This window comes from Triticum dicoccoides, chromosome 5A, assembly GCF_002162155.2.
Source record: "Triticum dicoccoides isolate Atlit2015 ecotype Zavitan chromosome 5A, WEW_v2.0, whole genome shotgun sequence".
Taxonomy (NCBI): domain Eukaryota; kingdom Viridiplantae; phylum Streptophyta; class Magnoliopsida; order Poales; family Poaceae; genus Triticum; species Triticum dicoccoides.
In genome coordinates this window covers 153,435,018-153,451,786 of record NC_041388.1, presented here as the reverse complement: position 1 = coordinate 153,451,786, position 16,769 = coordinate 153,435,018, and positions in this window count along the sequence as shown.

The following is a 16,769-nucleotide window of genomic DNA, read 5'->3' as shown; positions in this document are numbered from 1 at the left end:
GAAGGGTGTGGGCCCCCTGGTCTTCATATTTGGCGAGGATTTTTTATTATTTTTTCTAAGACCTCTCGTGGATTTCAGGTCATTCCAAGAATATTTTTTTCTGCATATAAAACAACACCATGGTAATTCTGCTGAAAACAACGTCAGTCCGGGTTAGTTCCATTCAAATCATACAAGTTAGAGTCCAAAACAAGGGCAAAAGTGTTTGGAAAAGTATATACGACGGAGACGTATCACCTACCCCCATGGGCGTGCCCCCTACCTCGTGGGCACCTCGTGCGCTTTCCGGACTCCGTTTTCTTACACGACACGTATTGTGGTCGATAAAAATTCATTATATAATCTCCTGGGGGTTTTGACTCCCGTATCACGCAAACATCTCCTGTTTTTGTTTCGAGTTGTTTTTCTGGCAGATCCAGGTCATCATGTCGTCTTCAAGCGCCCCCAAGGACCATTTCTTCGAGAAGGTCATCAACCCCTACCTCGCAGAAGTGCTGCAACACCCTCAAACCATTGAGATGTGTGAGGGGTTGTTGCACATCCGCGATGCCGAGGGACCAAGGAAGACCGGAAGCATGGAGGCAAGGCTCGAGGCATTGGAGCAAGAAGTTTTCAAGTGTCAGGAGATGGTGGAGCGTGGACTCGAATCCAATAACATTATGATCACGGAGTTCACCAACAACCACAAGCTGGACGTCAAGGACATTGGGGAGGCCATCTTCAAGCTTCATGAGAAAAACGAGCACCTCCAAGCCCAGATCTATGACCTGCAAAATCAAACCTGTGAGTATGAATATAGATTCAAGAGGATGAGTTTGGCTATAGATTTGAGGTTTCAGGAGACTCGGTCATCCTTCTATGATGGTGAGCCTATGCCTTGGAAGAAGGACGACAAGCCTACGCCATCAACAAAATCACCACCGTCTCCACCAACAAAGAAGAATTGAGTATCTGGTATGGGCACTCCCCTTGGTAACTGCCAAGCTTGGGGGAGTGCCCCAGTATCGTATCACCATCACATTTATCTTTATCGTTTTTCTTAGTTCGATCCTTTTGGTAATATCTTGATCTAGTAGAATAAAAGTTTTTAGTATGATCTAGTTGTGAGTTTTGCTTTACGATCCTTCTATGTAATCTAGTCTGTGAGCTATATATAATAAAGATTAGTGTTGAGTCAAGGGCTTGATTATTTTGCCATGATCTTAAGTGAATAAAAGAAAAGAGAAAGAAATAAAAAGAAACAAAGAGATCATATGGATCTCATGGAGAGTAATGAGCTCACATAGAAAAAGTATGATGAATAAGAGTTGTTGAGAGTTGACAAGCATAGTTTTGGTCATCATTGCAATTAATAGGAAGTAATAATGAAAGAGAGGTCTTCACATATAGATATACTATCTTGGACATCTTTTATAATTGTGAGCACTCATTAAAATATGACATGCTAAAAAGTTGACGTTGGACAAGGAAGACAACGTAATGGGTTATGTTTTCTTACATCTGAGATAAATTATATTGTCATGGATCATCCAACATGGTTGAGCTTGCCTTTCCCTCTCATGCTAGCCAAATTCAACGCACCAAGTAGAGATACTACTTGTGCTTGCAAATACCCTTAAACTAGTTTTGCCATAAGAGTCCACCATACCTACCTGTTGGGGATATTACTACTCGACGTAAACCGGCCAGGGGTAGCCGGATTAACCCTATGAAGATTTGAAGCCCATCAAGACATAAGAATGATGGCACTTTATGAAGGCCCAAGGCCTATAGGCGAGTTAAGGCCTGTAGATGTAAACCGACCTTGTTAGGTAACTTGCATTGTAAGATAGGAAGGATAGAGATCAAACCAGGCACGTTTATGATCCGGCTTTGGGATTCTGTAAACCGGCGGGCGTCAACCTATGTATATAAAGGGGCGACCCGGCAGCGGTTTAAGGACGACAGACAACAATTCAATAGCCAGACAAAGCGGATTCACTCCCTGGCCTTCGAAACCCTGCAATATCAATCACAACTAGACGTAGGCTTTTACCTTCATTGAAGGGGCCGAACTAGTATAAACTCCCCCGTCCCCTTGTCCGGTTTAACCCCTTTAAGCTAACCCGTTGTGATGGCTCCACGACTAAGTCCTTTCACAAGGACATCTGCCGTGACAAACCCACGACAGTTGGCGCCCACCGTGGGGCTATCGCACGATGGTTTCGAGTTCTTGAAGGGCAGCTTTGATGGACTCAAGGGATATGAAGTGGGCCGGATGACGAAGAGCCGTCGCAGCAAGCTCTACATCGACAACGCAGGATGGGGTCCCGAGGCCGATTCAATCGAATATGGGTACGGGTCCCCTTTGGGGGGATTCACGTCTTCATCGGCAAGATTGGCGAACCGGCCCCTGAGCCGGACATCTGCACCGACATCATCGAGACGGCTCAGTGTGCAAGCCCTTTGCCAGTTTAGCCCGTGGCGAAGCATGTTTTCGTAGGCGTCATCCATGGAGCAGAATACGAGGATGGACCGGCGTCCTATGGAGAAACCGTTGTCTGTTCCGACGACGAGTCTTCTGGAGAGACTGAATCGCTCTATCAGTTGCAGGATGGCCGGATAGGCAGAGGATCCGAGGGCAACAGTATTCCGGACTTCCCTGATTTGCCAAACCGGGCCGCTATCTTCATGGCCGGTACACAGTCGGCGCCTCATTCATCAGCTGCCGCAGCAATACTCTCCGGTTCAACAACGGCCACGCCGGCAGGGGCAGGAAGCTCTGCGCCGCCTCCGGCTCAAATCCTGTCTGACTTGTTCGATGCTTTGGCAACGTTGATGGCTGCAGAGGTGGATGCAGCAGCCCGGGATCAGCACACCGCAGAGATTGCAAAGGTGAAGGATCAGATAGCTCAGGCCAAAGCGGACCTGGTGGCAGAGACCGCTAGGATGGCTACAGAACGGGCCAAATTGGAAGCTCAGGCCTACCGGATTAGGCTGGATCAGAACGCTTCCGAAGAGGTCATGAGAAGAAGGTACCGATCGCATCTCCCTTTGGGTTACGAGCCACGAAATCTCTTCAATACGCGAGGAGCAGGAACTAGTAACCAACCAATATTAAACCGGACGGAGGTACCAGGAATAGGAGCAACGGTTCAACCGCGCAGGATGGACCCGCCTCGTCAGAACAACATTGTGCCACAGTATGTACCAACACCTCCAGGGCATTACTCCAACCCGTTGGACAACATGATGGCCGCCCCTTCACGCCTGGCAGCCCTCCCAACCGACGGCGAATCACCAGTTGCGATTGAGGCACGTCGGGCCAGAGATCTCCTTCAAACAGCACTAAATCAGCAGCAGGCATATTCACACAGTCGTGAGAGGATTCATTCCATTCCCCATCGAAGCCGGAGCTATAGCAGACACGTTGAGGATGAACCAGCCGTGTCAACAGTGCATGTCGTCGTAATTCGCTGCGAGGACACAACCCGGCAGGGGGAGGTGCTAATGCACATGATGTAGTGGATCATGGTCGCGCTCGTCGAGAGGCCGAGTTAGCAGCTCGGCATGGAGCTCGTCAACATACTCCGGTTTACCCTACCGCTTCAGTCGAGCCAAGTGTGGTATTCAGTTCCTTAGGGGTGCTGTGTCTCACCCCCGCTTTGTGTAATGTGAGATTGCCCAAGGACTTCAAGGGACCTCGTAAGGTACCAAATTACACCGCCGATTTACAACCAGAGGCGTGGGTTGAAAGCTACGAGATGGCAATGGATGTTAGATGTGGATGAGGCAGTGTGTGCTAAATACTTCACCATGATGTTGGAAGGAACAACTCATACTTGGTTGAAGAGCTTACCAACTAACTCTGTCGGATCATGGGCCGAATTGAAGCACCGGTTTATCCAGAACTTCAAAGATACTTGTAAGCATCCCATGTCAATCGTGGATCTGGCCGCTTGTGTCCAAGAGGAGGGGGAGTCCACGACCCATTGGGTCAAGCGGGTTTCAGCGATTTTGCATTCATCGGATCGTATCAATGCAGATACCGCAGTGCTAACGTTGGAGGGCAATTGCCATTTTCTGCCGCTCAAACAGAAGTTAGGAAGGCTCAAACGTCACTGCAATGATATGTCAACACTTATGGCCGCTTTGGTTAAGTACGCCGATTCAGATAACACCAAAGACCCTAACTCAGAGGAGGACAAACCGGGGAAGGGGAAAAAGAACGGCAACACCAAGGGTCAGCAGCATAATCCGGCAGGCCATGGGAATAGTGGTAAGCGCAAGGCCGACAACAGCTTGGACTTTGTCGCTAACACCAATGCTCAGGAGAATGGCCAACGCCGTAAGGGCAAGCAGCCCCAGAGGGGCGGAGGTTCAGGCCCCAATTTGGAGCGGCTGTTAAATCAACCCTGTCCAAAGCATGGATCAAAGGAGAAGCCAGCATTGCATCTTTGGAAGGATTGTTATATCATGCGAGATTTCAAGAATTCCAATATGTTCCAGTACGATAATGGCCCGCCCGGCGGTTCAGGAGGTGGTTTCCACGGGCCGGGTTACGGAGGTGGTAGTTCCGGTTTAGGATTTCAAGGCAATCAAACCAGACACATCAATCATGGGCACAAAGGCAACCAGGGAGGTTACAACCATCAGGAGAACCACCACCACCAGCAGCAGTCGGGTTATCAGAGCAATCCTAAACAGCTAAATAGTGGGCAATATCATGTCTTCACTACTAGCTTGTGTAAGCGTGATCAGAAGCTTCACAAGAGGGCAGTAAACTCTGTTGAACCGGCAGTGCCTTAGTATTTGTGCTGGTCTGAGCAACCCATTTTGTGGAGTAGAGAGGATCACCCAGCCCGGTTTGACAATCCGGGTCACTTGGCCCTAGTGGTGGCCCCTCAAGTTGGGGGATATAAGTTCACGAAGGTACTCATGGATGGGGGAAGCAGTATCAACATTCTGTATTATGATACCTTCCGTCGTATGGGGTTGACAGGTAAGAGTCTTAAACCGTCAAACACTGTTTTTCATGGTGTGGTGCCTGGCAAGTCTGCATATCCAGTAGGCAAGATAGCCTTAGAGGTGGCTTTTGGAGATGACTATGATTCAAGGTCAGAAACATTGACTTTTGAGGTGGTAAAAATCAAAAGTCCGTATCACGCTTTGTTCAGGCGACTGGCTTATGCTAAGTTCATGGCAAGGCCGTGTTATGTTTATCTTCAGCTTAAAATGCCAAGTCATAAGGGGACCATCACAATACACAGGAGCAGGAAGATCGCTTTGGAATGTGAGGAAGGTGATGCAGCTTATGCTGAGTCAGTTTGTGCCACGGAGGAATTGAAGTTTTATAAGGACCAAGTTGATCCGGCAGATATGACTTCTTTGAAAAAGCCAACTACGGAACACGATCCTGCGTTGAAGTTTAAATCGGCCGCAGATAGGAAGATGGTTGACTTTGTTCCTGGCGATTCATCCAAGCAGTTCAGCATCAGCGCTAACCTGGATCCGAAATAGGAAAGCGCGCTCATCGAGTTCATCCGTGAGAACCGGGACATCTTTGCATGGAAACCTTCTGACATGCCAGGTGTACCGAGGGAACTCGCTGAGCACACACTTAACATTGATCCTAAGTTTAAACCGGTACGGTAGTTTCTCCGACGCTTCAATGAAGAAAGACGTAAGGCTATTGGTGAAGAGGTAGCTCGGTTGTTTGCTGCAGGATTTATCACGGAAGTCTTTTACCCAGAGTGGTTGGCTAATCCGGTGCTGGTTCTTGAGAAAAATGGCACTTGGCGTATGTATGTATATTACACAGATTTGAACAAAGCTTGTCCTGCAGTCCCTTTGCCATCCCTCGTATTGATCAGATCATTGATGCTACGGCGGGTTGTGACCGTTTGTGTTTTGTGGATGCTTACTCTGGTTATCATCAGATCAAAATGGCAGTTAAGGACCAGGAGAAGACAACTTTCATCACTCCCTTTGGAGCCTTTTGCTATGTCTCCATGCCCTTTGGGCTCAAGAGTGCCCAGGCGACTTATCAACGCTGTGTTCAGAATTGTCTTCATAAGCAGATTGGGCGCAATGTTCATGCATATGTGGATGATATTGTGATAAAGTCCAAGAAGGAGGAAACATTAATAGACGATTTGAGAGAAACCTTTGACAACCTCCGGGTTTACAAGATGATGGTCAATCCGGAAAAGTGTGTCTTTGGTGTACGAGCGGGCAAACTCTTGGGTTTTCTGGTGTCAAACAGAGGCATTGAGGCTAATCCAGAAAAAATCAGCAATTACATCTTTGGCTAAACTGGCGTGTATCAATGACGTTCAATGTCTGGCCGGCCGGATTGCGGCTTTGAGCCGGTTTATCAGTTGTCTTGGGGAGAAGGCTATCCCTTTATATCAAATGCTCAAGAAAACAGATAATATAGTTTGGAGTGAGGCTGCTGATAAAGCATTTGAGGAACTGAAGAGGCAGTTAGCTGAACCGCCTGTGCTTGCAGCACCAATCGATAAGGACCCATTATTGCTATATGTGGCTGCTAATGCCCGAGCTGTTAGCGTGGCTATTGTGGTGGAGCGCAAGGAAGTTGGCAAGGAATATCTGGTTCAATGGCCGGTTTATTATATCAGTGAAGTACTCATTGAATCAAAGCAGAGGTATCCACATTGGCAGAAGCTGGTGTATGGAGTGTTTATGGCAAGCCGTAAGCTTAAACACTATTTTCAGGGTCATCCTATCAGAGTGGTCAGTTCAGCCCCTCTGGGAAATATCATTCAAAACAGAGAAGCAATGGGCAGATTGCCAAATGGGCTATTGAGCTTGGACCTCACGGGCTCAATATATACCTCGCACAGCGATCAAATCCCAGGCACTCGTGGACTTCATGAATGATTGGACGGAGTTGCGAGTAGAAGAGGAGAAGCCAGATAATATGTATTGGACTATTCACTTTGATGGATCCAGGCAGTTGGAGGGCTCGGGGGCTGGAGTCATATTAACTTCCCCACGAGGTGACAAGTTTTGTTATGTCCTCCGTTTAATGTTCCCTTGTACTAACAATGCAGGTGAATATGAGGCCTTACTCCACGGTCTTCGGATGGCTAAGGAGATGAACTTAAGCCAGGTTAAGTGCTTCGGGGATTCAGATCTGGTGGCTCAACAGGTGTCTGGCACTTGGGATTCTAAAGACCCACTCATGGCTGCATATCGGCGAGAGGTGGATACAGTGGCTGGTCACTTCAAGGGTTATCAGGTGGACCATATTGACCGGCAAAAGAACGAAGCGGCGGACGCTTTAAGTCGCCTTCGTTCTCAGCGTAAACCGGTTCCACCAAATGTCTTTCTTGACGTGTTGCATAATCCATCAGTCAAAGTACCAACAGAGGAAGAGTTGGCTATTCCTGATCTGGAGGCTCAATTGGTGGCGGCTTTGCATGTCATACCGGATTGGACAATCCCATACCTGGCTTACATGAACCGGGGCGAGTTAGCGGACGATGAAACCTTGGCCCGACAGGTAATCCAGCATTCCAAATTGATGACTGAGGGAGTCCTAGATTAGGGGGTCTCCGTACGGCCGGACTATCTCCATTGGCCGGACTGTTAGACTATGAAGATACAAGATTGAAGACTTAATCTCATGTCCGGATGGGACTCTACTTGGCGTGGAAGGCAAGCTAGGCAATACGTATATGGATATTTCCTCCTTTGTAACCGACCTTGTGTAACCCTAACCCTCTCCGGTGTCTATATAGACCGAAGGGTTTTAGTGCGTAGACAAGATACAATCATACCATAGGCTAGCTTGTAGGGTTTAGCCTCTCTGATCTCGTGGTAGATCTACTCTTGTAACACCCATATCATCAATATTAATCAAGCAGGACGTAGGGTTTTACCTCCATCAAGAGGGCCCGAACCTGGGTAAAACATCGTGTTCCTTGCCTCCTGTTACCATCCGGCCTAGACGCACAGTTCGGGACCCCCTACCCAAGATCCGCCGGTTTTGACACCGACATTGGTGCTTTCATTGAGAGTTCCTCTGTGTCGTCGCCGTTAGGCTTGATGGCTCCTACTATCATCGATAGCGATGCGGTCCAGGGTGAGACTTTTCTCCCAGGACAGATCTTCGTATTCGGCGGCTTTGCACTATTCGCTTGGCCATTTGGAGCAGATTGAAAGCTACGCCCCTGGCCATCAGGTCAGATTTGGAAGTTTGAATTACATGGCCAACATCTGCGGGGACTTGATCTTAGACGGATTCGAGCAACAGCCGGGCGTGCCGCACTGTCGCGATGAGTATGGCCTAGCTCTGCCACCGGACGGTACCCAGAGGCCGCGCCCGCATCACCTCCGACCATTAGCTCGGAGCCAACTGCGCCAATTGAGGACGGGTGGCTAGACACCGCCTCAGGGGCTGCAGTCTCGACGGAGATCGAGCCAAATACCAGCATAATCCTCTGCGCGGCCCGTGACCCCAAGGTGCCAGACTCTCTTCTGGACCACGAACCATCCGCGCCCCTGCCGATTGGGCGCTGATCATGGAATCCATCACCGCAGATATCTTTCGGCACTCGCCCTTTGGCGACATTCTGAATTCACTGAGGTCTCTTTCTTTGTCAGGAGAGCCCTGGCGGGATTACGGCCAACAGGATTGGGATGCGGACGATGAAATTCGACGCCCACCCACCACCCACTTAATAGCCACTGTCGATGACTCAACCGACATGCTCGACTACGACTCCGCAGATATCGACGGAATGGACGACGATGCGGGAGGCGAAGAGGAACCATCGCCCATAGGGCGCTGGACGTCCACTTCATCATATGACGTATACATGGTGGATACACCAAAAGAAGACGACAACGAGGAATGGAAGGACGCACCGAAGGCTTGTTCCCTTGAGAAGCAACTAAAGCGGCAGCGCAGGCGCCGCCCCAAATCCCACCTCGGCAGAAATAACGATCACACAGACCCAGCATTGGAGCAGGGCGAACCACTGCCGGACCACGGCAATCTGGGGAATCAAACCGAACAAACCAATTCCGTCAAAGATAATAGTCCGGACGATATAACACCGGACAGGCACCCGGAGCAGCAGAATGTCCGTCAAAGGCTTGTTGCCACCGCGAGGAGTCTGAAAAAGCAGAAGCAAAGGCTCAAGGCTGCGCAAGACACACTTCAAATCAGATGGAGTAAAGTACTCAACACAGCAGTGAGGTACGGCAACAATCGCCCCACCAAGAGCTACCCAAAGTGGAGGTTGCTACCTGAATTCAATGAAGAGGCCTCAGACCCCTCACAACCAAATACCAAAGCAGCCACCTGGCTGGATAGATGACCCAATGGCCAACATCAAGCGGCAAACAACGCCACTCACAAGCCAACACGTGATCTACGCGAGGGCTCGCACCAAAAGGATGGCGCAACCAGATCCATCTATGGACCACGCAAGCGCGCCCCAGCATACAATGTAACACAACAAACATCCGAACAATGCGGTACACCCAGATACAAGGGTGCCGCACACCCCCTATGTTTCACCGATGAGGTGCTGGACCATGAATTTCCTGAGGGATTCAAACCCGTAAACATAGAGGCATATGACAGAACAACAGACCCTGGGGTCTGGATCGAGGATTACATCCTCCATATCCATATGGCTCGAGGAGATGATCTCCACGCCATCAAGTACTTACCCCTCAAGCTCAAAGGGCCAGCCCGTCACTAGCTTAAAGGCCTCCCCGAAAACTCCATTGGAAGTTGGGAAGAGCTCGAAGACGCTTTTCGGGCACATTTTCAAGGGACTTATCTCCGACCTCCGGACGCGGATGATTTGAGGCATATAACTCAACAGCCCGGAGAGTCAGCCCGAAAACTTTGGAACAGGTTTCTTACTAAAAAGAACCAAATTGTCGACTGTCCGGACGCCGAAGCCTTGGCAGCTTTTAAGCATAGCGTCCATGACAAATGGCTCACCAGACACCTCGGCCAAGAAAAGCCAAGAACAATGGTAGCATTAACAAGCCTCATTACCCGCTTTTGCGCGGGTGAGGACAGCTAGCTAGCCAGATGCAGCACCAGCAACCCCAGTACATCTGAAGTTAGAGATGGAAACGGGAAATCACGGTGCAACAGCAGTAAGAAATGCCGGAATAAAGAAGACAACACGAAGAGCACGGCAGTAAACGCCGGATTCAAAAGCTCTCGGCCAGGTCAGCAAAAGCCGCGCTCTAAAGGCGCCAGAGACGAACTGTCCAACCTAAACAAAATTCTGGACCAAATATGTCAGATCCATAGCACCCCTGGTAAACCTGCCAATCATACCCACAGAGAATGTTGGGTCTTCAAGCAGTCTGGTAAGCTCAATGCCGTACACAAGGGGGAGGATACACCAAGCGAAGATGAGGATGAGCCTCTCAAGCAAGACACTGGGGAACAAAAGAAATTTCCACCAGAAGTCAAAACAGTAAACGTGTTACACGTGATCAAGGGAAAAAACGCAACGGCACTCCCAGAACAATATACCCAAGGGCCTATCACCGCAGAGTTCTGCCACTGGTCATCTCAACCGATCACTTTCGACCATCATGATTACTCAGCAAGCATCCGTCGTGCAGGATAGGCTGCCCTGGTATTAGACCCAATAATTGACGGATATCACTTCACATGAGTCCTGATGGATGGTGGCAGCAGTCTAAACCTGATATATCAGGATACAATCTGCGAAATGGGGATAGACCCAACAAAATTTTCCATAGCAATACTACCTTTAAAGGAGTAACGCCAGTCCCAGGGGCTCATTGCACGGGCTCCCTGTTACTAAAAGTTATATTCGGCTCCCCCGATAACTTCCGTAGTGAACATTTGACCTTCCACATCGCCCCGTTCCAAAGTGGCTATCAAGCACTACTCGGACACGAAGCTTTCGCCCGCTTTAATGCAATACCGCACTACGCTTCCCTCACACTCAAGATGCCCGGACCACGTGGCATCATTACAGTAAATGGAAGTATTAAGCGATCTTTGCGCGCCGAAGAGAGTGCGGCTGCCTTGGCAGCCGTACACTAAAAACGGCCTCACCAACTAAAGCATTTAACAGGTCGTCAAGACCTAGGACACGGTTAGATGAGTCCCTCGCAAGTATATGTAATTCATCCCGGATCAATGGTCACACCCCTATACAAGGGGCTCAACGCGCGCAGACAAGTGGCAATTTTTACTGATCTTGAATTATACTTGGTTCCTTTAAAAACTATCCTTTTGCACGACAACTTTTTCACCTAAGTTCCTCTCTTTTATAGATGATCATCGTGTTACACCCGTCCAGGATACGGCACAACGGAGACACAGGCACAGATGTGCAGCAGGGACCCGCTCCAAGGATTCTTTTCAGATTAAGACCCCGCGTAAACCTTTTTTACTGTCTCTTGTTGATACATATCCACCGCATTCTCAGCACAGTTGAGAAGGATGCTGGTGTCTTGGCATGTGGCCACGTCAGAATAATGCACGTACCTGGACACAAGGGGCTTCTTACGAAGGGCACTATTTAGGCCCAGTTTATACCATAAAGACCAAATACCTTAGGGAGTGTTCGGCGTCGCGAGTTTGGCCTTATATGCACCAGCTCCGAATCATTGTCTTTGGTAAAATGTTGGGTTTGCCCGGCTCCTGTGTTTTGGTGCCTTACGTTCCGCTTTACCGGCTAAGGGAGCACCAGGAGAACTACTGCGATTGTGCCCTCGTTCATCCGGACGAGCACCTCAGTAGACAAAGCCGAAAACTGACTGTCATGATATAGTGTGAGACTGGTCAACCACTCGGTGACCTATGGAATGTTAGAATTCCTCCGCCTTAACGAAGGGCCGTTTTTCGGCCAGGCATGTGCGCACCCCGCGATCGGGAGAGTGCGGAGCCACCAGGGGCTATCTAGTAGCCCCACTGTCAAACTCCTATGGCTAAGTGAAAGTGTTAAAGCATTATAGTCCGATTGCCTCGCTCGCTACGCTATCACCTCCTTAATAGGACCAAGACGTTGGGTTAAGTGTGAACACGCGCTTTTTGCGAGCACCCCTACATTTTATGTGTGGTGGTTGAAGCCGACGGCTGCAACCTTTCAGGTTATACACAAGTATACATAAACGGCCGCACAGGAGGCATCATACTACTTTCAGGCAAAAGTATAAAAATAACCTTATAAAAAATTCATAAAAGCATTGTGCTTACAATGAGAATACATATCACTCAAACATAATATTTTTCGAGCAATGGGCCTCTATCAAACGAGCACCCTCGAGAACCTCCTCGAAATAGTGTTCGGCAGCCACCCGGCCTATGGCCAAACCCTGTGCCGCAATAGTGGTAGCGTCCATCTCCGCCCAGTATGCTTTAACATGGGCAAGGGCCATCCGCGAACCTTCTATGCACGCCGAACTCTTCATCACATTAATGCGCGGCACCGCATCAAGGAATTGCTGCACTAAGCTAAAATACTTGTTCGGCTTTGGCCTTTCCGGCCATAGCTGATCCACAACAGACCTCATGGCGAGTCCGGACAACGTATTCAGTTCGGCCCATTCGGCTAGTTGGTCAGTCAATGAAAGCGGACGCTTTGGAACATGGAATTGCGTCCAGAATAGCTTGTCCACTTCACGATCTGTCTGACCATGGAAGTACTTGGCCGCATCGGCAGCGCTCGCCGCCAAGTCCATATACGCATCTGCCGAACTCCACAGCCGATCCAGAGGGGCATACCGTGGATCTCCGAACTTCCTCTGTAACATGAAGGGTTTCCCATCCGCAATATCGCCGGCTTCCCGCAGCTCCTCCTTCTTCGCTCTCATAGCAGAACAGGTGTCTTTGTATGCCGCCGCGGCCTTCTCAAGGTCCGTTGCCTTCACTCGATTTTCTTTCTCAAGGACCTGGCAACAGTCGGCAGTGTCTTTTAATTCTACGGCCATCTTGGCCATCTTATCTTGGCTCTTGCAATCAGCGGCCTTCTCGGCTTTCAACTCTTCGTCTGCCTTCAAAGCAGCCGCATTACTAATCCTCGCTTGTTCCTTGGCTCGGGCAAGTTCCGCCCGCAAGGCTTCCATGGTGGTAGCTCCATCTGCAGTCACAACATATTAAAGATACTAGCATTATGCTGCTCTTATTATGTGGCGTTCACCGGATGATAACACTTACCCTGTGCCTCGTCAAGCCTCTTGTTAACAAGCTCGATGTCGGCGTCTGCCGCATCCAGTTGCCGTTTTAATTGGGCAAACTCATTAGTCAGGCCAGCCACCGGAGCTTCCACCACCTGCACATAGGGGCAGTCTGGTTATTGCCTGCGAATATGATCCTCTGTTCGCTGCCGTTCTCGACAACAACCAGAGTCTCAGGGGCTACTATCTACACAGGGCACACCCAACATGTGCAGTACTATCGCATATTATCTCACATACCTCAAAGCCTGTCAGTAGAATCATAAAGGCTTCATGTAATCCGCTTTCAGTGGACGACATTCTCTCCATCACCGTACCCATCAACATATGGTGCTCTTCTGAGATGGCCGCTCGCCCCACCAACTCCCTCAGAACGTCCGACCGCACACCAGACGGTGCCGGACTCTTTCGTATGCTCTCTTCGGAAGCCGGACACTGGGGACTTAGGGGGTCTACGGGATTATCTTCTGGCCTCACCGGATCTGAAGAGGCCCTCCACGACGACACTTCAGGGTCGCCCGCTTCTGGAGTGAAGGAGTCCGGGGGAGGCGTTTCGCTCTCCATCATCTCTGGAAGAAGATCCCCCGAAGACGAGCTCATTTGAGAGGGGCTGAGGCCCGAACTGCAAGATATATGCGGTGGTTATTTTCTCAGAGGAAAAAGATAGCATACTCTTACTGTTAAAATATTTTGGATCACTTACGACTCGTTGGAGGGCTGATCCTCCTGCGGACTTTGTGCGGCAAAGGCACCCCCCGAGGCAGGACCCTCTGTGGGAGACTTCTTCTCCCGTTTGGTGGCTTCGGCTTCCGGATCCTCGGAAGCAGTCCTTTTCCTCCCCCGGTCATCCTCCTTCGTGGAGACGCTCGTTCCCTCGGTCGGAGCGGGTAGCGATGGGGGCCCGCGTTCGCCCGTATTATCCCCCTCGGTATCTTCCTTCAAGGGCTCCGGGCAAGGTGCGACCTCAAGCATCTTCTCCAATACCGGATTTTCCAAACCCTCAGGGAGGGGGGACAAACACCGAATCATCTACTCCTTTGTTAGCCAGTCCTGGTCAAAAAGTGAACTCTTAGAAATAACCTCGAATAAAAGACAACGTGTTCGGCTAGAGGATTTCTTACTTGTTCAGCAGCACGGTTACTGCTTAGGCCCACGTCCTTGGTGATATCCGGACATTCCACTTGAGGTCCGAAGAATGACTTGTACATCTCCTCGTGCGTCAGGCCGAGGAAACTTTGAATGGCACGTGGTCCCTCTGGGTTGAACTCCCACAAGCGTAGGGGCCGGCGTTTGCAAGTCTGGACTTGACGAACCAGCATAACTTGTATTACCGCAACCAAATTAAAATCTCCCTCGAAGAGATCTCGGATGCGGCTTTGCAGTATAGGAATGTCCTTGGCTGGACCCCGGCTCAGACCCCTGCTAATCCATGACATCAGTTGTGGTGGGGGGCCCGAGCGGAAAGCAGGGGCAGCCACCCACTTGGCACTTCTGGGAGTCGTGACATAAAACCACTCCCGTTTCCATAATTCGGACACCTCTGGAAAGGAACCTTTCGGCCATGGAGCTCCTGCCATCTTGCTTATTGATGCACCTCCGCACGCTGCTTGTTGCCCCTCGATCATCTTCGGCTTTACTTCAAAAGTCTTGAGCCACATGCCGAAGTGAGGGGTAACGCGGAGGAAGGCCTCACACATGACAATGAATGCCGTGATGTGGAGAAAGGAGTCTGGGGCTAGATCGTGGAAATCTAACCCGTAATAGAACATCAAGCCCCTGACGAAAGGATCCAGAGTGAGGCCTAGACCTCGGAGGAAGTGGGAGACGAACATAACGTTCTTGTTGGGTTCGAGAGTAGGGACGACCTGCCCTCGAGCAGGCAGCCGATGCGAAACCTCGGCGGTCAGATATCTGGCCTCCCTCAACTTCTTAATGTCCTCTTCCGTAATGGAGGAGGGCGTCCATCGGCCTTGAAGGCTGGATCCGAACATGGTTGAAGATCTGGAGCACCTAACCTGGGCTTTGGGTGTTAGAACTCGAGGCGGGGGAAGGGTTTGATTGAGCACGAGAGGGAAAAAGCGAAAACCGTGTCCCCTTATAAAGAGGGTGAATATCAAGCATCCTCTCCGTATCCGTTTGGGACTTGCCTATAATCTAGGAGTCCTAGACACGGTTGGGTTACCCACAACCGCATTACTGAGAATCCCGTAATTAGGGGAACACGATCTCTGTTTCGGCAAGGCGTGTCAAGAAACCGCCTCGCGTTATGTGTGGAGCTGGTTAAGAGAAACGGTTCGAATAATCACCGGGCCATGACATGATGTCATGCTGTCAAAACAAGCCAGCAAATTAGATCTACGGAAAAATTATTCTCTCTGCGGTGGAATGTGGAACTTATTTTGCAGGGTCGGACACTATCCTCGTATTCAAATTCTTCTGTGATGTATTCGGAGAAGGAACCCACCTTGCAATGCCGAAGACAACAGCGCGCCGGACTCATCATCATTGAAGCCTAGTTCAGGGGCTACTGAGGGAGTCCTGGATTAGGGGGTCTCCGGACGGCCAGACTATCTCCATTGGCCGGACTGTTAGACTATGAAGATACAAGATTGAAGAATTTGTCTCATGTCCGGGTGGGACTCTACTTGGTGTGGAAGGCAAGCTAGGCAACACGTATATGGATATCTCCTCCTTTGTAACCGACCTTGTGTAACCCTAACCCTCTCCGGTGTCTATATAAACCGAAGGGTTTTACTCCGTAGACAAGATATAATCATACCATAGGCTAGCTTCTAGAGTTTAGCCTCTCTGATCTCGTGGTAGATCTACTCTTTTAACACCCATATCATCAATATTAATCAAGCAGGACGTAGGGTTTTACCTCCATCAAGTGGGCCCGAACCTGGGTAAAACTTCGTGTCCCTTACCTCCTGTTACCATCCGGCCTAGACGCACAGTTCGGGACCCCCTACATGAGATCCGCCGGTTTTGACACCGACAATGACTATACTCAACGGAGAATTGCATCGTTACAGCGTTTCAGGGGCAATTAAGCGTTGTGTTTCTCCTCAGGAGGGTTGTGAGATTTTGCGAGAAATCCATGAAGGGGATTGTGGTCACCATGCTAGTTCAAAGTCCTTGGTGGCTAAAGCTTTTCGCCACGGTTTTTACTGGCTAGCAGCTCATGCTGATGCGGAGGATTTAGTCTAGAGATGTGACGGTTGTCAAAAATTTGCACGCCGTGCTCACATTCCGGCTCAGGAGTTGAGGATGATTCCAATAACTTGGCCGTTTGCGACTTGGGAGCTTGATATGGTTGGACCCTTTAAACGCTCCAAGGACAAAAAGACCCACTTATTAGTGGCAGTTGATAAATTCACCAAATGGGTGGAAGCAGAGCCAGTCAGTAAGTGTGATGCGCCCACGACGGTTCAATTCATCAAAAAGGTGATATTCCAGTTTGGCTTTCCACACAGTATCATCACTGATAATGGTACTAATCTGTCCAAGGGAGAGATGGAGGAGTTCTGCCAACGTGAGCACATCCGGCTTGATATAGCATCGGTGGCTCA